The 26,867-nt window shown below is 33.8% G+C and overlaps 1 protein-coding gene across 4 annotated transcripts in view; it reads right to left on the bottom strand.

The window, feature by feature from the left end:
• LOC116337394 (octopamine receptor beta-2R) overlaps positions 1-26,523 on the bottom strand; it is a 104,499-nt gene extending 77,976 nt beyond the window's left edge. For 2 of the 4 annotated variants that reach the window (XM_031761917.1, XM_031761915.1), the window contains exon 1: positions 24,328-24,731. The gene's annotated coding sequence lies outside the window, so the exon portion shown is untranslated. Of the gene's footprint in view, positions 1-24,327; positions 24,732-24,779; positions 26,153-26,301 lie in introns of those variants that run through there. The other 2 variants (XM_031761913.1, XM_031761914.1) reach the window with 2 other exon arrangements.
• Positions 26,524-26,867: the final 344 nt, after the last annotated feature.

Genomic DNA, 26,867 nt, shown 5'->3' with positions numbered 1-26,867 from the left:
TTTCGATGATGACAATGATAAAAATAAACTCACAAAGAAAATTTCGAATTTGGCCAATTCTGCAATCAAATGGAATGATTCGGATATCGTTAAAAACGTAAATGAACATGTTACCATAATTTCGAGAGCCTGTCGTACCGAATATCACAGGTCTAGACATTTTGGAAGTGCTCATATTCTCGTACTATTTTCTCATTCTTTGTCTAGACTGGGTTGAAATAGAGATGGTCGCATGGTTGACATGCGTCAGCAGCAAGGTTTTCATTTGCTATAAATAATAATATGGAAATTTTGCAATTTCATTTTGAAGAGCTCACATCCAAAATATTCCGCATGCTAATTTCCATTCGGGAAAATTCTTTTAAAAGTCATCGTTTCATTAAATTTTCAAATCACATATCAATTTCATATGAAAAGCAAAAGATCAAGCCGGATTTGATGAAACCTCATGCGCTCATCCTATATGGGCACAATTCATTCGCAAAATTCTCGGAACGTGAATCCAAATTACATTGTTTATCGATTTGATCCAGTTGCAGACATAAAGTCTAAAATACATAACAACAGAATACAACAGAATAAAAGTAAATAGACAGAGAGAGATAGAGAGAGAGATAGAACACCGTTTTCGAGAAAACCGTGCACTCGGTGAATATGTATAAGCATAATTTCAAATGTAAATCAAACACAAATAAGCGCTAATAAATATGTCATGTATCATTTTAGTAAGAGTATAAAAGCTTTAATTAAGCTGGTGAACTTATTCCATCGTAACTATCAGACCATATACTGAGCATAGATAAATATTCAAGATATTTTGTGCGAATGCGATATTTAACGGAGCAGTACGTACGTTATAGCTCTTTCTAAACGAAGTATGTACATGACTTGAATCGACGTGTGTGACTTAAACACAATTCGTTTGAAGGGGTAATAATGATCGATACTCATGCTTACACACTCACTCATTGTTTTCTTTGTTTTTGTGAGTATATAACACAGTAGACGTGTGTTAGAGTGTGCCGGATTCTCAAAAAATATCTCGGATATTTACCTATGCTCAGTACATGGTCTGATAACTGCAATATACAGATATCGTTACTACTACACGATAAGAGCACAATTATACGCTGTGAATAAGATCGATTCTGTTCTTGATTGGTTTTAATTATACACATTCAATTTGAATGGATTAAATTTTGGCGCGTTCGACTTTATTTGCTTATAAAAGCCCACAGGAATGTGGTTTACTTTGCGATAGAAAGTATTTGCTCATATGCTCATGCATTGGCAGCTAAAATGCGAATATACAGGCGTATCAATTTGATTGAATTGTGTTTATGAGAAATAATAATTGTCAGTGAAATGTGACGTGATATCGATTTGTACGTAAATTTTTCGGTAGCGTTGACGAGGCGGATATTGATGTTTTCACATAATTAAAATCTCGCGTGATTTATACAAAGATTTATCTTCTTCACCCACATACAGAAACCGTCATATGCCCGACTGTGCATTGTTGGAAACATGTTATATTCCGTTCATATCTCGTATGAACGAACACAATGTTCGATTTAAAACTATACAACACACACGCTGACAGACACCAATTTTATTCGAAGATCGATCACGTTGAATGTGCATATAGTGTTGGAGAACTTTTAACCCTAATTCATACCGTTCATGTGTTCGTACACACATTTATGTCACATCCGGTGCGCTCATTTGCTTCATTGTGAGATGCTTTTCGTATTCTCTCTTTTTCTAGCTGGTAAAATTTTGTTCTCGACCAGATGGTACAGCTACTTCATATTTGCCATCAATGACGGTCGTAAGCCAGTTTATTTTGCACACAATATATTTACATAATTCGTGAGTGCTTTGTGTTTATGCATTTGATGTACTTTGAATTCGAATTCATTGTTTTAATATGAGATGTGAGACGAGACGATCGAAACATATACGCTGATTGTAGTTGCATTAGACAATTACGGAATGAACGAAAAACTTTGTGTATACGGCTTGGTGGTTAGTGTTGACATGCATAGTCACAAGCGCGCTTATACATAAACACAAACAGGCGCTTGAAGAAAGCGCTACATAAATGCACTGAGCACTCGGAGTCCTCCACATGCAGCTCATATCGTTAAATATAGGTCAAAAGTAACTAATTCTTTTGTACAAACTAATCCATAAATCCTTTGTATTCAAATCGAGCACTCTGAATGTGCCCCACAATAGATTATTACAGCTCACAGTAAATGAGCGCACGCACAGCTCAATTTAATGGGTCCAGTGTAACAGAGTGAGTGAGCAACTTTTGATGTACTGTTTGCAGAAAAGTTAACGCTAAGCATCTTCGTCATTTTCTTCTTCTTCAACACCGTTAGACACTTTGCGGTAAATGAAAATATTTTGCCACACAATCGATTGCATGTGTGATATTTTGATTTTATATTTGAATACATCCACAAAGTCACACATTGTTGACGTCAAAAAATAGTTGATGGAAGCTTAGTGCTGGCATCGAGTGTTATCGCAGCTTATCTTCCACCACCATCATGACTAAGCTATCATCCCTAATATCACATTTTGTATGTCAATCTTGAGGGTGTAAAGCTGTAGAGCTTGTTAAGAAAGAAATGGGCCTGCCATTACCAAAAAGCTAAACCCATACAAGCACCAACACACACGACTGAAGCGTGTTTATGAAAAACAGTTTCCTAATTAGATGCCGTCTTATAAATGGCGACATGGAAATGAAAAACTAAAACTTTAATTAGAAATTCTTGCCAGCACATTTCGTGCGAACATTTTTCGATATGGTAACAAATGGTTGCTGTAGCACACGATTCTTCCGTCCAAGAAAGTTTTATTTTAACACCATTGCTATTCCAGCGCTATTGCCCCACCGATGTGTCGCTGTTGCCAGCCAAGCGGTGTTCTTACTTGTATTTGAATCGAAAAGTTTTACTTGAAAGAAACAACATTTTGCATGATTATATGTCCATGTGCATATCGCCGCATCGCTTGTAGTCTTAATATCCTTGTTTCTATGCCTTCTTGTTTTCTTTTTCGCTCTTTTTCTCTTTAGTTTCGGGTTATTCGTCAAAGTTTTGCACCGTTTATTTTACTCGATTCCATTTGATTCGATTTGTTGCTTTTTCCACCCGGAAATGGTTGAATTTACCCGAATCAACTGATTAAAAAAAACACATTAATTCTCCCTGAAATTCGTTTGAACTATATATTTTTTTTGTTCTTAAAGTTTGCCTTTTTCGGAATCATCGTCGACGGTGCAATCGATGTTTTCATTTCGTGTGATAACTTTATGATTGTACTTTTTTCTCACAATTTAATCCCCTGCATAGTTCCCTGTTATTCAATCTATTCATAGTGATATTTTCGATATGTACAGTGCATATGGGTTCACTAACTATAGCAAACTGCATGTGAATGCTAAAATGTGTATGTGTGTGTTGGCCCAAATCTTGAAGTGTACAATCTCAAGTTGTAAACTTTTAAATAGCTAGCAAAAAACAATAATAATGATAATAAATGTCAGCAACCAGAAAAAAGAGAGAGAAACAAACAAATTTATTTGAGGTGCGGTTCGGTTGTTTCTATATTCAATGGCGAGTACACGTTTCAAGCATATTAATGAGATGCGATAAACGATTTTCATTTGGCGCTGTGTCTGCTTATAAGGAACATACACGGCACAACATACCGTTCATCGAAATCAACCACATAACATGGCGGAAAATATACTGAAAATTACTGAACATACACACACACACACTACACTCTTATTCAATGACATTAAAAGCAACTTTACTTGCATTTCTGCACATTCGCTCAGCTCCATTGTCTAATTTATGTTATAAATTACGTTGCACGAAACGCGACAAAGAATATAACACAGCAAAACGAGAGAGAGAGAGAAAATAAAAACGATAAATGAAGAGAGAAGCAAAATCAAAAAGAGAGCATATATGTTACTAACAAGAAGTAGAGAATAAATAATAATAATAAAGGAACTTTTCGGTTTGTTCGGCAAGTTAGTGCAACAAATAATGTCTGTGTGTATGGCATACGACGAATGGTGTGGGGCTGCAATAACAACAACATATTTCACAATTCGCAACATCGTGTGTGACCATACCTTTTTCAAGGAGCGTGCATTTACCGAACAACTTCCAGCTGAGAAAACTAACGAAACTAATTTCAAGTTTTTTCTTGCTCTTTCTATTTCTCTCTTCATATCCTCACATATTTAGACATATCTTGCACCACATTTCTCTCTCTATATATTGCATTTCGAAGAATGCATTTTAAACAACAACGATGTGCAAGCGCAACCAATAAGAAATAGAAAATGTAAAAGAGAGTAGAATGAACATCATCTATAATGAAGACTTGCTCTTCTGTTTGATTTTGTGTCAAAATATCGCGTAATTAACGATACAGTTTAAACACGATACGTGCAATAACGCCTCGCTCCATTCAATATGGATGAGAAAGCAATCCACATAATTTTCATACTTATTTGCATACAATTTGCAATCGTTCGAAATAACGCTGGTGGGGAGGATTTCACGTTAAACAGCCTGCAATCACACTGTATGTATCGAAGGGCAATCGCACTTTTAACACTGCAGTTGAGCTGCTCTCTGACATTTATAAGTTCAACCCTATGTAAAGACATTGCTTTCCTCTTCTTCTTCATTTGCAAGAAGCATGTGCGTTATAGCAGCTTAACTTTGAGATACCAGGTGGCAGCACATCTGCGTGTTCGAAACCCAATACATTGCTTTAAATGGAGTGCGAGCAGAGCGTGGTATGTATATTATCGCACACACAAAATTCTTTGGGGCTACAAATACCAAAATGACGCGCGAACGAGTGATATCAAACAAACGCCCGTATAAATCAGCTGTTGAGATTTTTCCATTTCAATCAACTGCGCGCTTATACAGCTCGCATCAATTGTTCCATTTGGAAAAGGCTAAAATATTCCATTTCCATATTAGGATCGTATTCATGTATTCATATGCCAGGATATCATTTTATCAAACACGATAAAAACACAAGAATTTTCCTGATTGTGTCTACCGTCCGTTGCACATAGTCAAATATTAATTAGGTCAATGAAATCAATGCTCTGAACTCTGCACCCAGCCAACTGTATGATAAGCTGTAATAAACGAAATCACCGCTGGGCAAAATGTTTCAACAAATGAGAAAATGAAAACGCCACTTTTGATGGGTTTTAGGATGGGTCTTTCATTTCGAAAGAAATTTTCACATTATGACATAATGTCGCACATTGTCCAAAGCACACAATACAACACGAACACAAAATTCAGAAAATTTCCCTTAGTTATGAATTCGAGTGAACTTTGTGATTTTATTATCGTCCAAAACCATTATAATTTTTAACGCGGTGAATATTAAAACATCATTTTACTCAATTTTTTTTAAAGGCAATTGATTGAATTAGTACCCGTATTTCTCAAAATTGAGTTTTAACGGTTAAATTTGTTGGAGTTTTTGGCCATTAAAGGCATACTGCTATAGAACTTGTTCAAGTGCTATTTTCAGAGATATTTGCAATAGTATTAACCTAACCATAAGATAAAATGTCAACATTTTGACAATGGACGAGCAAGTAGAATATTAAAATTGTACGCCATATAGCAGCATCGTACTGAATGAGATGAATTTTGTGTATAAATTCAGCAATACAATGTAAAAAGACAGTGACGAGCTTGAGGCTAAAATTCATCAATTGCACATACACACATCGCTTTGATAATATATATTCCACTGTGCACTGCGTTCACATACAAAGTCACCAGTCACCATAAAAACCAATAAAATCAAAGCTTTGTCAGTAGCAGGTAAACGTAATCAATTGCAAATTGAATTGCAACCAAATGAATTTATAAAGCATACACACAAACAACAATGGAGAAAAACAGAGTAAAACCAACGCCAAAACAATTAACGTGTTTGTAAAAACATATTGAACAAATTAAATGTAGCGAGATGTATTCTGTTTATTTGTTTTTGTACTTTGTAAATGAGTTCTTTTTTTTTCAGTCAAATTATCAGATTAAAATCACTCTGGAACTTCAAAGTGTTTAAATTTGATTGAAACTTAAAACTTTTTTGTTTTTAGAACAGCAAAAAAAATAGTATTTCGCTATTAATTGAATGTATGTGTAAAGCATCTACACAAAACCGTATACTAGTTTTGTTGTGGTTTCTATATAAATCACCACAAAGAATGTCGTTTAATTGTTTCGAATAATGTCTCAAAGAGCAAACATTATAGGAGTTTCTCGTTTCAAATGGAACGTGAATTTGGATTTTTCAATGTTTAAAATGTGCAACAACAACAAAAATCGAAGCTTTTTATGACACATTCAAATGTAAGTACCTATTTTCTCTTTAAAAAGTGGGAGTGAATACACTACAAACTCGTTTTAGCACAGTGGCACATGCCACTCATTAATGCAATTAAAACATCTTCCAAACGTGTTAATGTGCCAATAAAAAAAAACACACACACAAACACAAATCGAATAGAATTTGAAAGGTATTTTAGTTAATAAGCAATATTTTTCAATCGAAAATTCGTATTCAACTCTTCAAATTGAATGTTTTTCATTGCAATCTTCACACACGAAATGATCATTTGCGAATGGTATTTTTTTGGATGTGTGTCGTGTTCTGAATGAACAGCTTTGCAAGTGTCATTGATGATGTATGTATACAATATGACAAAAGCATTGTTTTGTATGCTCAAGAGCGAGTGCTTCAAGTCTTTCACTCTTGTTGAAACGCTATAAAAAAAACCTCACCGAATGAGCGACATTATTTCCGACGAATAATTTGGGATGCTACAGGCCTTATTTTGCATGTGAACATGTTTTTGCGGGCCAGTGTGCGTGAATGTATTCTTTGCATGGAAAAGATTTTTCACATTTTTGCAGGCTATATATTTATGTTATGTAATTTACACGAATAGTATTACATCAAATTTATTTCGGTCTCTTTTTAGAGCGCTTGACTTTTTAACGGTGTTGTTTATTTTCCACATTTTTCAGTCTCAAGCCTCGCATTGTCGCAATGGTGTGATTTTGTTTAGGCGATAAAAGCACAGTGCATCGACATAGAGTCTCGATGTCTCTACTGCTTAAGTATTTGGAAAGTGTACATTGCATATAAACATTTTGAATAATAGCTTGTTAATTTTCAGCCCGTCTATTAACAGAAAAACATATACAGTACAAAAGAAAAACATCAACAACACCAGCCATAGTTATTTTGTTTTTTTGTAGCTCGAAAGCTAACTTTTGCAAAGCAGTGAGTCAACGTGTGCACGCACTAAGTTGGTTTCTGCACTAAAGCCATATCAACAACGTCACTCATGTCTGAAAATCATTTCAATTAAAATTAATTCGTTGCGGGAATTCTGACGTTGGATTTCGCTTTATTTAATTTCAAGCAAAGACCGAAAAGCGCACAAAATACCAATAAAATTCAAACGTTATATGAACAGTTCTTTTTTTTTCTACCTACATTAAAATGCATTTATGAAATAACAAAAAAGGAACAATATAAAGAGAGGTTTTAAATTTGAATTTGGTTGAAGAAGAAATCCCTTTTTTGTGTTCGTGTCGCCGTTCGTAATGGTCGAAGTGGACATTTATGGAACGGCGTGGGACAAAAACGCTAAATAGAGTGTGACTCTGTGAGAAAGAGAGAGAGAGTGTGTTGGAGAAAAAGAGATAGGAGGAAAATGGAATGTTGGAGTAAAGCGAAAAATACTAGATTCATGAATTAATTCATCAATACCTTTTAGCGGCCCACTTGACGACCAATATGGAAAAAAGGGTTAAAAACGAGAATCTGAATTTCACATTGACTACTAATCTGACATCATGTATAGCATACGGAGGGGGAGAGAGGGAGAGTGATAGAGAGGAAGAATATAGATTAAAAAAGAGCAAGCAAATGATGAAAAAGGCGGCAAGTCTAACATTGACATATTCACTGTACAAAATACATACATCCCTTGACGTAAACAGCAAGTCGAGCGGATATGGAACACATTTAGAATGCGTATTTCTATTGTTTGATAAATTTTGATTTGAAGTGAGTTTGAATGGAAAAAAGCAACATCGACAATAGACAGCTCGTAGATTGTAAAAAATGGCGAATTAAAAAAGTGAGAGCCTTCGAAAAGAGTTTTGTACGATGTAAAAACGGATTTCATTGTTTTTTTCCATAGCCTCTATCTCCCCCTCCATTGTCTGATTTGAAAAGCTTTCGTAATTCTCTGAGTGATCCAAAATGGAGCAATATCAATTAAAACCTGTCCGAACAATTTCACATGTTACAAAGTCCTGAATAAAAATTGAACCGAACAGTATATTAAATTCATTGGGCCAAATCTACAGAATGTGAAGTCATTTACAAGGTTTGTTTTGACCCAAGGTCGTTTCGATTCTACTGTCGATGTTCGTAGTTACTTTTTACAAATACCATTTCCACATACCATCGTATAGAGTTTCAATATCTTTTTTCTTATAATTTCTTTTTTCTCGTAACAAATAATAATTGGGTTTGGGTATCGCATTTTATTTGTTTGTTCCTTGCCATTTGCTGGGCAATTTCTTCATTCGCTTTTTTTCCACCAACACTCATATCATATGTAGGTGAGGTTTACAGTAAATAGTTAGTAAATGTTATCACTGTTTTTACATTAGCGCAATTTTTTCGATTGTAATCAAACAAAACGTGCAAAGCCACATATGTTGGAACATTTGTGTTCGAAAGCCGTTTATGCCTTACATCATAAAACGTTGCAATGTGATTCGAATTAAGTCCTGGCTCTACTCTACTCTTGTGAGAGGAGGACATAATTATGCAAAACCAACACCAACATACATAAAAAAAGAGATATAAAACAAAACATCGACAAACAAGTACATTTGAAATCGGGCCACAATGCAATTGTTGTCATTGTTTACTGAGTACGAATTTACAATGAGTTTCGTTGTGTGAATGATTCAATGGTGAATGTAAATGGTAAATGTGAATCAACCATCTGTGTGAGAGATCAGAGTACATTCTGTTTCGAGATTACATGAAAATGCAAATATAAATGACGGCATGACTAAGATGGATGAAAACGAACCAGTCATTTCAGGTACACTAAATCAAAATGCTAAACTAACGGTTAGATGGCTGTGGACAAATACATTTTTACCATTCGTCTCAGCCGACGACAATTTTCGAAAATCACATTTCCGTGTATAAATTGGGATACAAACATATTTCGAAGTCATTTGCTTACAGACGTGTTGTTAATATGTAAACACGGTTGATTGTGAACTTGGCCATTACGTAGTTTTTTGCGTGTTTTTGGTTTTAAAATCTTTGCACATAATAAAAAATTCAAAATTGCTTCAATTATAAATCTTTTTGAAATGATACAGTGATTTACAAAATACATGCACGCCAAGTGCTATAACATTTAGTTTTGCAAACAGTTGAATCAAAAAGAAACGAAAATACATTTAAAGTAAAACTAAACTACAGCAAAAGAGAATAATGTGACCCACTTCTCATTGTGTGTTTAGTTTATACATCCTATTTCTTCTTCAACTCTTTCATTTTCCATTTGAGACAGTGCGCTATAGTTTTTCATTCAGTTGTAAAATACAGATTTAAATTGAAAATTTCTCTTTTGCTGGAACATTTCATTCTAAATTCTCGCCTTTACGAGAAATGCCTATGCTTTGCAAAAATAACGGCAAAACGAAAGAGAATAGAGAGAGAGAGAGAGAGAGAAAAAAAAGAGTACGTGAAAATGGTGAATACAATACAGATATATATATCAAATGTGACTGTTACGACATCAATCGTCTGTAAACGAAATGCATTCGCCATAAAGTCAAGCAAATTATGCATGCCATTCGCATAGCGTCCTTTGGTGCATGCTGTAAATAAAGAATGAACAGCGCGATGGAATGTTTTTTTGTTGCCATTTTCGATTTGCATGTAAAGTGCGGAGATACAATGATCGCTCCAGGTTTACTTGTTTTAAAGCGGCGAAATCAATTTTCAATGAATAAAGGATATATTTCAAAATGAACGATAATACATTGATTTATTCATAATCTGATACGTGATAAGCTCTGAATTTGTTTCAACCAGTATTTTGATCAACCGTAAAAGTAGCGAAGTCGAAGGAACGAAGATTCAAGAAAGTTTTCAAATGCAGATGACAGTGAATCATCGAAATAAATCCGTAATAATATAAAACGTCTGCGTTTCGTCTGATTTTATCAGTTGTCGGGCATGAAATTTAATTGCCAAAACTTTCTTATCCATTAGCTGAAATTTGATAATATTTGGCATTGAATTACCCAAAGTGAAAACTTTGAAGCTTTGATTATAGCATGTCTGAATCAGACCGTTATCTGCTGATCAACGAATGAAATTAAATTATCAGTGTGTTTTTTTAAAATCAAATGAACTTTTGTTTACTTCACTACTTTGGCTGTTGTTTCCATTTCAGCATTGAAGAAAGTGGGATAGAGGCTTTACTGAAATTCTATACGATTTAAACATTTTCATTATTATCCAATTCCTAGAGCTGTTATTTTCACTCTAGCAGTGCGTACACACAGTACAATTTGCACAATGCTTATATTTTCAATTTGTACGCACACTTGCACAAAAGTTTGACATTTCAAATGATAGTTTAGAATTTTTGGACAACTGTCAAAAATGTCAAACTTCTGGTTAAGTGTACATTGAAAATCCATGTGCTTCGCACATGGCCAGAGTGAAAATTACGGCTCTACTTATACCTTGGGTTAAACACTGAAATAATGTTCAGTGATTATGCTTTTTTCTTGTTTTCTCTTTTTTGTGAGTATTAATAACATTGAGGTTTCGTTGACACATTTTCGGTTCCTGTGACTTGATGTTGAAACACCAATAATATTTGTTGATTTGTTGTTGCAATCGTATACAATCAAGACGTATTCATCTCGAGTCGGCAAAATGTTCAAAAAGTCTTCAACATTATCATGTTTCAAATGCAATACAAGTGGTTCATTGAAGTGGTTACCAATTTAAGCTGTCGTTAATTGCTTAATTTGGTTCAATCTTTAACAAATCTTTTACATGATCGTCATTTTACCGTTCATTTAATGTCGCATAACTTAATGAATCTTTTCTTTATTTGATTTCATTTCAGTTATACTAGTGCTATTTGTAGACGCATAACAGAAACAAAAACAATTAAATTAAAATGTAATTCGTTAAATGATGTCACAACACCTACCAGAGTCACACTTAAAAAAACGATGAATATTTAATCAAATAGGATTATTGCCATGGAGACCGTATTTGCACAACTTCATTCATGCGAATTGATCATTTACATTTCTACGCTCTTAAATGAAACTATGGGTATTATATGTTTTGTGTGTTTCCTTGCAGAAATATTCGAAGGGGAGCATGGTCCCAATGTTTTTTTTCCTCTGCCATTTTTCTCGGGTTCCCTAATTTAATTATATTATAAGTTTGTGTGTATGTGTGTTCAAGTGATTTACGTCCAATTCTTATTTTAAGTTTATTGTGACACAAGGCCACGAACGATGAAATAAACTTGGCCGACAGACGGAGAACAGTCAGAAACACAAAATAATATTAATAATAACACATCATACATAAAAGACAATGCGAATATGAAAGCAATATACATTGTAATATTTTGACTACGTACTCGTAGTATATAATGTGGAATGATTGCCTTTTTTTCCCGATTAATATGAAATTCAATGTAATTTATCATTGCCAAATCTTTGCGACAGTGTGCGTTTCGTTCGAAAATCCTATGGCATAAGTCGATTGTATTATGACTTTCACTTCTATTTTCATTTTGAGGGAGTCATATTCTTCTAGCTCCGCTTTCGAGACGATTGACGCGATAACACCCCAAACAAATAGCAACGAACAAAATTGGAAAAATCCGTCCACATATCAAGAAAATTGCTACACACAAAAAATGAAGGCCCTTCTTCTTCTTCTTCTTCTTCTTCTTCTTCTTCTTCTTCTTCTTCATCAGAATGTTGAGTACACAGTATTTGAATTATATATACATATCTTTGGTTGTAACCAGCGATACAAACCGAAACCAAACCATTTTTTCGGTTTCACTGCTGAGCAAACCGGAGCAAGCAGAAAGTCCAAAAAATGGTTTCTACTGCAAATCGCAGTCTGCATAGCAGCAACGTTGTACACTCACACATTAAAATTGCTATTCTTGTAAACGTCAATGTATGCTATACAAACCATTTTCGGAACGCTCCAATTGCTCCGTTTCGTTCAATACAAAACTGAAACCAATTTGAATTCGGTTTGTGTGAGAAACGTCAAACCGTTTTGGATCGCTGGTTGTAACATTGAAGTAAAAACGCTTTCGGACACAAATACGAAAAAGTAAATCATTGTCATTATATCAAGAGATTCAACTGAATGGGAAAAGACTTTCTTTCGTCTTCTTTTTTTGCTCTATTCATTCATAATATAATTGCGAATAAATGGTATTGTCATATGTGTGATTTGCGCGTAGTAAAGTAGTAAATTTAATAATAAACCACATATTAGCCATCACAAGAGAGAGAGACAGAGAAAGCGATGAACATAAAAATAAAGAGAAGAAAACTAAATCGCAAAAATAAAACAAAAATGACGTTGACGGCATACATTTAATTGAATTGAGAAGATGTTGATATAGTATGGCAAGCGAATAAGAACACAATGTATATGTGTGTGAAGGGCACAGCGGCTGGTCGATAACAGTAAAACGGAAAACATTGTATTACAGCAATATATCTACTGACTACAATATTCACCCATTCTGATGTGTCATGTCTATGTGTACTTCACACTGTTATCGCTGTTATTTTACCAAAACAAAAAAAATATTATTTTTTGTGTGCAGTGGTCCCCTTCTGTTACTGTACCATCCTGTTATCTGGTTTGATGCGGAATTTTTGTCATGATGGCTTTTTACATGCAAGCAGAAACGTACTAACCATAACGACATGTGATGATGCAAAACGACATTAAACCTTCCATATTTACGACTTAATTATTGGTTTAGTCTTTTGTAACCGTTGACTTGTAAAGATATCATTGCACAAGAGCTGATACCACGATACAAATGGTCATTTTCAACCATGAAAGCAAAAAATGAACACATAGCAGAGAATGGACTTGACTCACTATTCAGTTGAGAGATTTTTGCTGCCTCTTTGATAGAATTCAATTTTGTGCTATTTCATTACAATATTCGACAAATTTGAGGTAAATACCTCAGCATTTTTAAATAAATATTTTGCTTTTTCAATGCATTTCCATGAAATATTCGATCCAATAAACTCTCTAATACGAACTTGGCGCTCTCAATATGTATAAAGCTACCTTGATAAAGTATAATTTTTCCAAAGCATTCTTCTATAGATGCACATTGTACCGTGTTCGAGCATTTATGGTGTAGGATGAATATCCATTCACTTGGTGATAACGAGATTTGAAATCAAATTACTACTCAAAAAAGGAAAAGAGTTATTGATGCATTGTGGTGGGGAAAAAATCACTGTTTCACTTTCGGCTTTTTACAAAAAGCAAACTATATATGAACATTATGTCAGCCCATCGAGCATTGAAAGGGATTGCAATATATTTTTGCTTCTCAATGTCACACAATTAATGTGACTATCGTTGTGTGTGTGTCTTATTTGGGTTGTAGATTGTTCGATTGGATAAATCCCCGATTACTGAGATTCATTGTGTGCGCTAGTGTACATGCCTGAATTGAAAAGCATAAAGTACCAAAGAAGCCAAGCAAATATGTCAGTTCTATGCATTGGAGTTTCATTCTTCTTAATCTCTATGATGGAATCTAATTCGGTAAGAGTTTCCATCTCGAGGGGATATATACAAATGCTTACGTATTCAATTACTTAAATACATTTTTAATCTTTTATAAATATGATGAATTCATGAAATGAGCCAAATGATTTTCAAATGAAAATAATACCTTTGAAAAGGCACCAATCAAAACCAGAAAAATGTCTTCGTTTCACAAATGACTTTGGTGCGTGTTGTCATCAATTACAGCCTAAATAATAGATTCATGAAAAAAGGCTCTTCAAATTTACTTCAACAATGGCCAATATTTTGCATTTTCAGAAATTTCATTAAATAAGAAAGAACTCAGAATAGTTTATTTTTATACGATGACTTAAGACGGGGAAAAAGTCTGGTGTGAAACAACCAATTTTAATAAAAAAAGAATCCGATTTTTTTTCGTGAGTGGTAATCGTCAATGAAGTTCCGAAGTGGTATTTATGGTTGGTATCTAATTATTTTCGATTGCTGATGTGACGGGGGCACGATGGAAAAAGGGTTTGGGCGTTGAAATCACTTCTGAATACGCTTAGAAATTTATGAGGTGGAAAGTGTGGCGAGTTCACACCATTAAAGATACGACTCACGAAAAACGTTGAAATACTCGAAACACATCCACACATTCACATTCAACTCATGCCAACCGTTTCGTTAATGTTTATTTAGGTCGATTTATCTATCCGTTCGTGTATTGAAGTGCAGAGTATATTTTGATAAATTTCCCTTAGTAAATTTTTCAACAGGCCGTTCATCGACATGTAACTAAAATACACACATATCAGATGGCCCGTGTACAACACGGCTACAACAATGCTAACAATAAGGTTTTTTTTTAAATAATCATTTAAAAGAATCATTGGTATCGGTTTTCACCTTTGTCCTTCACAATTTCATACTGACATTTCTTCGATATTTATATTTATCTTTGTATTTGCACTTTCTTTCAGCTACTTTTCGAAACTGTGTGAGGTTCGTTCAATGATTACATTTGTGAAAACTTCAACATTTCCTCTTCAATTTTACTCAACGGAAGTGCAACGATTTAAGCATTTTCGAAATGGTTAAATTGGATTTTATGTTATTGTGTTACATGGCATTTTGCTTTGATTCAGTTGTATGTCGAAATGTGTTTGTGTTGGATTTTCAAAGCTGAATCAACCGAAATATTCGACTCATGGGGTAAATGGCGCACGCTCAAGTGCACTGACTACGTGCACATCGACGTGGTTTATTTAATTTACAACTGTATTGTTTGGACGTTTCCTTTCAATATTGAACATGGCGCACGTACTCACTAATTTTATGATTCACAGTTTACGATATGCAATTTTCTCATCCGTCGTAAATGAGTACTGAGTAGTGTGGAGCGCAGTGATAATTTGGCTTATGTGCACATGTGCAGTCGCTCGTCACAATATACATCTTGGCACTCTCTGCGATCGATAAATTAAATCGATTTTGTTTGTATGGGTGCTTTTTTGTCGTTGTTGATAGATATCCTTCACACGAAAACAAAAAAAAAAAACCAAAAACAAAAATATCAATTGTGTTATCAACACATTTGAGATCAACGCTCATTTCTCTCAATATGATGACCGAAACATTTTTGTGATTTTCGCCATTTATTTATATATCACGATGATTGGCCGTGTGCCAAACAATAGAATAGGAAAAAAACCTTAACTAACTGAAGACAAATTCGAGAAAATATATTAAAATGTGACGGCAAACGAAGAAAAAAAAATAATTCTAAATTTTCCATAATTTTAATATTTGTTAATTTGCGTCAAGATCAAATCCAAATGTAGACGATGATTGGACGTGTTTGCGTTCAAGCCGCTCACTCTTGGTGGGCGGAAAATAATTTTCAACCGTTGGCTTTGCCAATGTGACATTTAAAATGGATTTGTTCGGTATATAATAATTTAAATGTCAAAATATTTCGTATGTGCGCTCGTTGGACATTTAGTTTATGATGTTTCCTTCGCGCTATCTCGCTTTCTTTCTCTCTCTTTCTCTATCTCTATCTCTCTCTCTCTCTGTAGCTCTCATTCTCGCTTCCTTATTTTTGTCCGTTCATTTGGTTTTTTCGTTAATTAACACCGATAGATGATTCGCATTCAATCAACGTACAAATCGCAATGACATCAATGTATTTGATTGAAAAGATGATAGGATTCAAAATCAAACCGTGAATTTCATTGACGTGCAAATTGTTAATGAATACAAGAAGACAACGGTTGCATTTTAATGAGATCAACATTTTGCTTGCTTCTGACATTCATTTAATGGGATAACAACATCATTTCCCGCCTTCAATGGTACAGGTCATTGTTTGCCAAAGTTGTTTTTATTGGAATGAAAGCTGCTTATTTTGGGTATTTTTGTTTCTTTTTTCAATTTTCGTAAATGCAGCAACGTCAGTAAATTATTATAATGATATTCGGTATAAGAGTTTATGAAATTGCAATCGACAAAACTATGTGCCATTCCATCCATTTGTGGATATTTGAATGCATTCGAAGCAATTCATACTAACAACCAATCTATAATATATATTTTTTACTGTATTTGTTATCGTTTTCCGATTTTCCATTCAAAATCACATTCCGGACATCATCCAGAACTGAAATAAGAAAATAATCTTAAAGTTTTTACATGGAAAATTGAGTAAATAAAAACAAACAAAACAAACTATGCTGTACTATATTTTGACTTCGTTTGTTTGAATGAATGGCAATGCAAGTGAATATAAAATGACTTCAAAAATAAGAGGAAATGAGAACTTCAACCGAACGCCCCCGAATGAAGAAAATCTGGTTGTAATTGGAAATTAGATTTACTGTGTGTGTGTGTGTGTTTCGTTATGCGCATGCAAATATGTTTGAATTCATAAATATTAATGTTCATCCATTTGAACTACTGTAATTTTTCACAAACTCAAAATACATAGAAGTTATTCATTGTACGATTTTATTATTTTCCATTCTATGTTTACCATTTATCATTGCGAGTATATTTTGGTTTTATGTTATTCTGTGTTGTTTGGATCTGTTAAGAACAGATATTACGTCTATTGATTTTGTCAATGCGAAGGTTATATGCTTGGTGCACAATGCAAATAAATATAATATTCCATGATAAAAACAAAAGATTTGCCTGTTTCACTGAACAGAAAATCACTATTTCTTATACAAAATATATGTATGATTCAAGAGCATCCGGTATGAAATGAAAAATCATTTCAATATTATCAATTCCCGGAAATGAAGTGTGTTTGCATCGACAGTTTTGTATATACGTATTTATTCTCTCTTTTTTTTTCATTTTATATTGCCATATTCATTCAATGATGTAAAACGATTTGTTTCATTTCCGAAAACTGCACATAAAATCAACACTGCTTTTTATCAGCCGCATGGTGTATCATGAACACAATAAAACATCTAACATTTCGCTTCGGATATTCACGTACAAATAATTTGATATTTAATTTCCCACGATTATTTTTTGATGGGAAATTTAAAAAAAGTGAGAAGAAATATGAAACGGAAGCATCAAATGCGATCCATTTTTGTGATATTGATGACCAAGAGACACAAATATTTGCTCATTCACACATGTTTGCATTATCAAGTTTTAGCATGATATATTTTGGTGCAATCATAAATCCGGCTCGTTCGCTGTATCGCGTACATATATATACATATATATATATCCGTCTTTTCGAAATGAATTCGAATTAAAAGTGCATGTATCTTCATTGACTGCGTTGTTTGTCTGAATTTCAGTATTGTCTGTTTTAATTTAACTCTCATTATTAATTTATTATCCATTAATAACGGTTTGTCGTTTTGCCGCTGCCAAATGTATTGAATTTCGTATTTCTTTTGGTTTCATGCCCAAAATAAAAATAAAACACACACAGAAAATGTTTTTATTATAATTTATTGCATGTTGTTCGATGCGAACGAAGCATTATTGTTTTAATGGGTCTGCTGTTCACTGTTTGAAGAAGCCACACAATAAAATGAAACGCACAGTGCAAATAATTATATGGATACATGTATGTGATATACGTATCATTTATGTAGTATTTTAGTGCGTCTTATCGTCATCATCTTTGTCATTGTCGTGGCCGTTTTCTTTGTCACTGGCATGCACATCAACATCAACATTAACTTCATAATTTGAAATGGCGTATTCAAATAGTGTATGGTTCAGTTGCATTTGCACTTTTCGCAAAATGCAATTTAAAGTGGTTGCGGTTTATTTCATTATATATTAAAAACATAATGTAACAGAGACTTGACACATTTTAAACACATTTCTCTCTCCGTACCAGTACCAATAAACAAAACCACATCAGCAAATGCAATGCACATTGGCGCAACAGTGAACTAGTAAAATTGTGTCACAATTATACGAAAATGCGCATAAACGCAGGACAGTAATTTGTATGAATTTTTTTTTCGGCAACTGGTAAGGAATATGACAAAAATGAAACAATTGCAAAGTCTTCGTAGTTTCGGCGAGGTTTAATGTCAAGTTTTCCCCGGAACTTAATCGTGGTGATTATGATCAGTTGGTAAGGAACGACTGTGGATTTTTATATTTCGACATACGAAAACTTTTTGACTTGATTTATAACATAAGGTTGATTTTTATTTTGATCTTCGTGCGGTAAAGAGAGCAATTCGATGGCACAACTGGAAATCCAAATCGGCATATATCGTTTATACAGCGAAGGATATTTCATGAGTACACATTTGTTGGAGTAAGATATAAACGATATTCAACTGCCAGAAGTGGTCAAAACAAAAAAAAAACGTTGATTCTACGAAACGAAAATTGGATACCATTTTTGAATGGTATTTGAAACGGGACCCAAATTTAAGGATTTGTCGCTTGGAAAATAAACATAAAACCAAACACATAATTTTGTTGTACCATTTTATTAAATTTCGGTTGGGTTTCCTCTATCTTTTTATTTTATTTCATATTCAATTCGGTAAATCGTTTTCATTTTATTTATATCCGGTATTCGTAGCTAATTTTTGAGTCGACCATTTCAAACGAATGTTACTCGCCAATGTCGATGAATTGAATTGGAAAAATGACTTCAAAGTGATGGAGTTCAAATACATCAATCAAAGTATATTTATAACTTTCGAGTGAAAGTTTTGTTTTCGAACTGACAAAGGTACGGATCATAGGTTAAAAGTGTATCTGTTTTTCTTTATAGCATTTTATTGTGTTGCTTCCTGTTCAATCTGATGCCGCGGCACACAAATCATTCGTGGCCATTAACATCCCCCATTCCATTTTTACTATTCGGTCCTGTTTTTTTGGTGCTTCGCAATGTGATTTTCAAATAATATAAAACACGGACATAAAAATAACAACATAAATAGATGATATCGTTTGTTTCAATTCTTTTTTTTAATTCAATGCTCATTTTAAAGCTGGGTATCTCTTCACAATCAAATGATATCCATAATAAAAATGAACTATCTATCCCAAAGAATATTATCCAATAAAAATCTACCAGTTAAAACTTGTGAATTGTTTCGTTCGGTCTCGCATTCGAAATGGTTTTTTTTGTGCACTAGCAGCAGCATGGGGCGAATCACGCTAGTAAATACTAGAAAAACTAGTAAATCTAGTGCGAATAATGACGTCACAAACGAAGCCAACTTCACACCAAAGGCCATATAATTTATATGAAAAACTACTGAGAGCCAACTTCACGCACTAGAATTTTCTAGTTTTCTAGTGAAATCTTATTAAAAACTAGATACACTAGAATTTCGTGATTGACCCCATGAGCAGCAGTAGGCATGCTATCTATGTATGGTACTAATCCTTACGACCAGTGTGAAAATGTGTGTGCGCATCATTTCATTTTGTCACACAAAATCCGTTGTTGTGTTTTATCACAGTATGAAATTATGTGGCATGCACGAGTACATTTTTCGATGCCATGCTTTGACCGAGACAATAAACAGTTTGACCGGTAAAGAATAAATCAGTAAACTAAAAAAATTATAGACTCTTATGGTGCATACAATGCATCCCTAACTGACGCTTATAAAGACATTAAAAGACGACGAATGCTTCAGAATTTCGTGCTTTTTTTAAACGGTACATATTGGTCCAAGTAGTTTTTATACGAATTCTGTAGAGGTCGCCGTCGTATAGCGTTATTTTAAGTTATAAATTTTATAAATCACCAAACTTGTTGTATCAATCGAACTATTTTAATGTAGTTCGACTCTTTTGATTCATGTATCACGATAATAAGCATTTAATTGTCGATGCTCAATAAAGTTTTAAAAAGGCGAATTTCAAAAACACAAAGAGACACACACGCCAAAAAAACGATAATAGAAACCATGAAATATAATGGTTTGTTTGTTTTATAACTTTATTTTTGACTTTCTCCCCCTTTCTCTCTCTCTCTCTCTCTCTCTCTTTCTTGATTTCTTTTCTTCATTCAACTTTCCATTCTTCCATCATTGTGTTCAATGTTTGTTTTAATTCTTATTGGTCAAAATGCCAGGTCGATTAAAATATTTGCTACTATTTTTGCTATCGGTTCATTTTTGAACCGTTTTCCCGTCCATCAACAACCAAAAAATGGACACATTGTTCAAAGAAAAATGTTGAAACGGACGCAAATTTTCTAATTAAATGTTATTTTTGAACTGATTTATTTTCTCTTCATCGCGTTCTTGTGCGGTATACATTCTTGACGATCAAATCAGCGTGCTTGTGTTATTGTAATAAAAAGTTGTTGTTTTTTTCTTTCAGCTGTCGTTGCCGACTTAAGCCAGCACCATTTTCGTTTCGGTGCATAAGAAAAGGGGGAATGGAATTTGGGGCAAGTTGAATGTGGCCATTACATTATTTATGTATTGTCGATTTTTGTTTTTTTTTTTTCGTGTTCATGAGACATAGGTTAATCTCGGGCTAATTTTATTGTGGCAAACGAATTGTTATTGTTTTTGTTTTGTGTCTTTACTCTTGCTTTCGCAACTTATGTACAACCATAAGTATTTGTATTGTCAATTAATGAGTTTTGGTGATTGCGTGTTTGCATGTATACGATACAATTTTGCAGCCCCAAGACGTTTCTGCCATATAAACATTACGTACTCATAATTCGTGTACACTTCACGCTGTGTCAAAAATCTATTCTATGTTTACACTGTCCTGGTTTGAAGGATAACTTAATAATAACTGTTAAAAAAAGTTTTTGCTTTTTTCCCCCCGTGTCGTTATGTTTCTTCCAAAACTCATCTAATATACTTTTTTCGCGCTTTGTCTCTTGTTTGATGTGTTTAGTTCGGTTGAAGAAGTGAAACTCGCGTCTCAAACTAGTTAATGTTGTTTTTATTATAATGTACAGGTTTAAGGCAAAATGAAATGTTTTTTTTTAGCAAGAGACAGACAGACGTAAAAGTTTGAAAGAAACCAATCAAGCAAAATAAAACAAAAAATAAATCACGAAAGGATGCGAATGGCTTTGTATTAAATCTAACGATGATCTAAGCATATTAAATTCCATCAGCAGAATATTACAATAGACGAAACAAATATTATAACGATGTAATATTTTCACTTCAGCACCAGCATCTCTTGTCTTTTGTTCTTTCACGAGCGAAAAATGCCTATTGTGTCTAACGCTGTTTTTGTAATGCGTCTCCGATGTAAAGGAGTCGGGCACAAAAGCCAATATATATATATTGCCTGCTTGAAAGTAAATGCGAAGGAAATATCGAGTTTGCCCAAAATTCGAGCAATGCCGCAAAAACTGTAATTGAAAAAAAAATACCATTTGGCGATACATACACACAACTTTCGCCAAAATTAAATCGCAAGAGAAAATGACGCTTATTGTTATGAATCAAAGCGAATATTCAAAGTCACACGCCTATGAAAATAATTGGAATCGGTCTGTGGGCCGTCAGGATTTAACGAAAAGAGAAAAACGAAAACAATGGACTTTTTCTTAATATCTTTCATCATAATTTGCGGGTCGATTGACTGTTAAATTAAAAAAAAAAGAATGAAAAAAAAATCCCACGTAAAATGCGACCATCAATGAGAGTAAAATTATTAAAACGCCCTTAATTTTACTTGGCACGCTCATCTTTTCGGCTACTGAAATCAATTAAAATTTATCTAAGCGCCATCGCCAAAAAGAAAGCGCCATCGTAGTGAACGATATAGCAGTCACATTGGCCGCGCACAAAATGTGAGGGGAAAAGAGCAAAAGTATTGTACTTTGCTATAAAGAAAAAAATCAATGTGGGTCTTAGTTTGTGTCATTCCACACCGGAAAGCACATTGTTCGTAGGTATTATCATAAATTACTAAATCAAAAATTCAACGAAGAAAAAGACTCGAATGCGAAAGGAAATCGTGACCGAACCGCACGGTGCATATATAGCATTGACAAACTTTGAATTGAACGCGAAAATAAATGGGTTGTAAATTGGTTAAACTTCCGTGTGATATAGTGTAATCGAGTATTGGATGATTGTCGCCTTTCTATTTTTGGCGCCCCACAAATACCATTGAATTAAACCAAAATGAATAAAAATCTGTGTCATCGTATCACAATTACCGATTTCTTGAATTGTCTGGTAAATGAGGTGTTTGCGTTGCACCATTGCTCCAAACACTTCCCATATTTTTCAGCACTTGATTTTGATTCTTTGTCGTTTATTGTGTCCTGCCGACTCGAATAAGTGGCAACCATATTGTCAGCTGCTAAGTGTGTGCTTCTATTTATACAACGATTATGGCGACGGCAACGCTTACAGGTATATGGAATTGTATGTGAGTTGACAAACAGTAACGACATAATAACATTCAAGAACGACAACAATGGCTAGGCCAAAACAACCACCCGACTGGCTAACAAAACAAAAACAACCGTTTATATACGGTTACCTTTTTTTAAAGGAAATTTATGATTTCCATTAGTTGCATAATTTTAACATCAATGCCACAAACATAGAAAATATCCATGTGACCTAATATCACTTGACTCGATTCAGACTCCGAAATATTATTCACTTTATGTCGTTTCTTAAAGTGAAGCAATTTAAAATTCGAGCTCAAAAAAGCTCGTCGATAAAAAGGCATTCGTGGCATGCGCTTTTTTCTTGTATCTTCTTTTTTCCATTCCATTCACAAAGGCGAAAGAAGAAGCACCAGGGCAAGATATACAGACTATGTGACTTTACTGGTGGAATTCATTTTGGATGGTCTTTCTGCTGGTGGCTCATAATGTATAGGGTACGAAATATTTGGTGTGCTGAAAATTATGGCATATAAAATGGTTCTTGGCCCATTATATGAATGGTGTATGAATGTAAGATGAGTGTCAGCACTAAAGTTTCATCGTCTACTTATGTGTAAATGCGCACGAGCTTTTTCGTTGTTCTCATTAATGCGAATCAAAATGAAAAAATATGATAAATTTGTGTGTGTGTGTGTGTTTTCGCTGCTATTTTTTTAAATATAAGAATATTTCATTTTGTACATAGCTTTCCGCGCGCTTGATGCCCGAACGTCTTCAATACAATCGAATAAAAAAATGTAAAAAAGTTCATCAAAGTCAAAATACTTGTCGTTAGATTTATATATGAACATAGAGGATATATATATTTTGAATTGTGGCTATCTCACACACTGATTTTCTGCGTATCCAACACACAACAGATCTTTTTTTTTAAGCTATTCAGTTGTCGTCCATACCGTGGCTTTTTTTATTCCATCTACGGTTTTAGTGCTTTCGGAATTTTATAAATTATCAACGATTTAAATGGAGTTTTATAGCATCCATAAAGTTATTTCATATTCTCCAGTTCAGAAGAACAACGAATAAAAAGAATGGTAAATCTGTCACTAGATCACAATGCCATATTTATCCCTACTCGAATACTCACTGAAACTTTCGAAAGAGATAGAAAAAGAGAGAAAAACTGTGGGCGCAAAATCTCAAAAGGCTATAAATATAACATGTTTCAATCGACGTTTGCCCAACCGAAAAAATCCTTCAGACCTTCGTCTAAAAAAAAAATTCAAAATAAAGAATGACAAACACAGAACAACAGATCTGTACATGTTAAAAGTTTAAAAATGTTTGTCCTACAAACAAAGTTGGGCAACGAGTTCACACTTGCGATTCCGGTTGCAAGTAAAAGTTTTATACGTTTCTGGTTTTCCTTCTCTTTTTTCAAAAGATTCATTACAAATTATGAACACACATGATAATATTTAATTCAAATAAGAACACAATAATACCTGCGTTAACTGAATTCTTGAGTGTTGAACAATCGACGCTGGTTGTTGCGTTGAATTTATTTTGTTTAATTACAAATTTTGATAGCTGCTGATCTTCATACTCTTACCGCATTATAATTTTTATTCACAATAAATCCGTAACTGTTTTATTGTCCATGTGATTAATTTTTTTTCCTTACGAAATGAGAATTCACTTTATTCACTCGGACTTAGAAGCTGTTTGATTTTGTATTTATATGCATACAATAATTATTTCGGTTCGTTTGTCACTTGCACCTTTTTTCCCCGTAATAAACGATCAAATCTGATTCTCTATATGAAAGATATAATCAAATATCAAAACAATCAAAATCAATTTCCTCGAAAACAAATTGAACAAAACAACACAACGCAAATAAATTGACCAAAAATTCAATCAAAATCAAATAAAAACTAATTTAAACAAAACTAACGATGAATAGAAAGGTAAACAATAGAAATCCGATTCTTGGCGATTGCAATTGTTATTTCGTTGATTTTTTTTACTTAAAATGTTTTTCTTTTTATGGTGTTTTGTGTGTGTGCGCGCTCACTACATCAATGGAACAATTGCAATATGGATGTTGACCGATAATTTTGCCGTTTTGCATAATAATTTGCAATAAATTCAAATCACAGTTTCAGAGCCATTCATTGACATTTTTCGCTTTAGGTTGTTGATTATGAAAAGTGGTTTCCATTGTTTGCTTGCAGCGTAAAATTCGTATATAATATGCCGCTTAAGTTTTAGTTCTTATTCTTTTGTTTTTGTTGTTTTTTTTTAAGTTAATTAATACTTTTCAATTTTTTTTAATTAATACTTTCCGTTATTTAAAAGCACCGAAAAATTAGCATGAGCCAATCACTTGAATTAATTAGCGTTCGTTACATTTATACGCGGAATACATCATCGGTTTATTTTTTAAACTGTTTTGAAGTTCGTGTCTGTTTTACCGATTGTTTTTTTCTCATTTGTTTTGACTGAACAAGTGCATAAGTAATCGTGCATCAGACGCTTTTTTTCTCCTCTTATCGTTTTCTATGTCTTTTTCTGAACGAATTGCCCGTTGCGTAGTCGTTGTTGTTCCCTTTTTTGCCGTTTATTTATTCGCAAACTGATTGAATTATAACGTTTAATTTTTCACTCAGTTTGGCTATTTTATTCACTCGAACAATTTTTCACGTTTTGATTTCAGACGGTGTTGAATTCGTACGATGATTTGATGTCTCAGTTCTTGAAGCGAGAAAATGTTGATGCTGTTGATGAGAATTTTCGTTGAATTCATCTCATCAGATTAAACACGCAAACAGAAAGCACGCATAATTGCATCACCCGAATAACTACTGGAAAATTGTAATTCAATTTATCAAATGTAAATTACAAACTTGATTCACTTGTTTGTTTTGCGTTCGTCGCTTTTCAATTCGCTCGCCAAACTCGCCAAGGGAAAATCTTCCGATAAATTTGGAACGAATTTTTAAAAATATAAAAAAAACAACAACAACAAAATAAATAAATGAAGCGCAAATCCTTGGAGTCGTGTGCGGTGTTTCAAGAACTTTTCGAAGGAACTTTATTAATTTCCGTTTATTTTTGGCTAATCAACGATGATAAACGCTTGTAGTATTTCATACACACGAAAGAAAACTCTACACGCACACAATAAAAATAACTGTCAAAATTTGTTTCTGTTTTTCTAGGTTTTTTCTTCTGTTTCTTCTTCTTTTGTCTGATTTAACAGTTGCTGTATGCCGTACCAGAAAAAGAAATAAACAACGAACTTGTAAACAAGCGACAATTTTTCATTTTTTTTTCTCTGTTCGATTGAAAATGTTTAAATTCAAACACACCAAAAATAAAACAAAACGAAAAACCAAAAAAAAAAAATGATGAATAACAAAACACAATATGAAAAATTAGAAAATTCTAATTAAAATCATCGAAGGCAACAAAACCGAAAGCTAGAAGTTAGATTTGACGCGTTGTGATGTGATGGTGATCGTGGTGTCTCTTTTCAGCTCACACAAAAACAATTTCAAATTTTTATGTCCCCATTCAGGTTTATACAAGTAAAATTGTTTGATGTGATGTTAAGAATACAAAACCACCGTAACTCGAATTCACAAAATGTGATTTATTTTTTTTTTAGATAAAAACGAACTACCGACCGAACTCACTTGTATCCCATCGAAAACTGGGAAAACCAAAGACTATCAAATCAAGCACAAGCTCAATTCAATCGGTCGGTCTGTGCGTTGAGCTGTAACCGCTCGCGTTTGAGCGAACGCTTTGAACATTTTAAGACACACAGTGTTCAATACAGATTCATTGCCGCCATTGCCATCATATTTTACATAGTTATAAATACATTCTAGCCAGGGTCTATACGATTGCTGCCATATAAAAAATTCGTTCACATGTAAAGCGATTTACATTTTACTACAGAGAACCGTTACGATGCTGGTCTTGAAAACGAATGAATGAAGTGGATAGATGCGCGGCAACGGCTCCGATACCGTAT

Source organism: Contarinia nasturtii, unplaced genomic scaffold (assembly GCF_009176525.2).
Source record: "Contarinia nasturtii isolate CC-2019 unplaced genomic scaffold, AAFC_CNas_1.1 Cnas_scaffold_285, whole genome shotgun sequence".
Lineage (NCBI taxonomy): Eukaryota > Metazoa > Arthropoda > Insecta > Diptera > Cecidomyiidae > Contarinia > Contarinia nasturtii.
The sequence above is the reverse complement of the archived record's forward strand: the minus strand, read 5'-3'. Positions and strand labels throughout refer to the sequence as shown.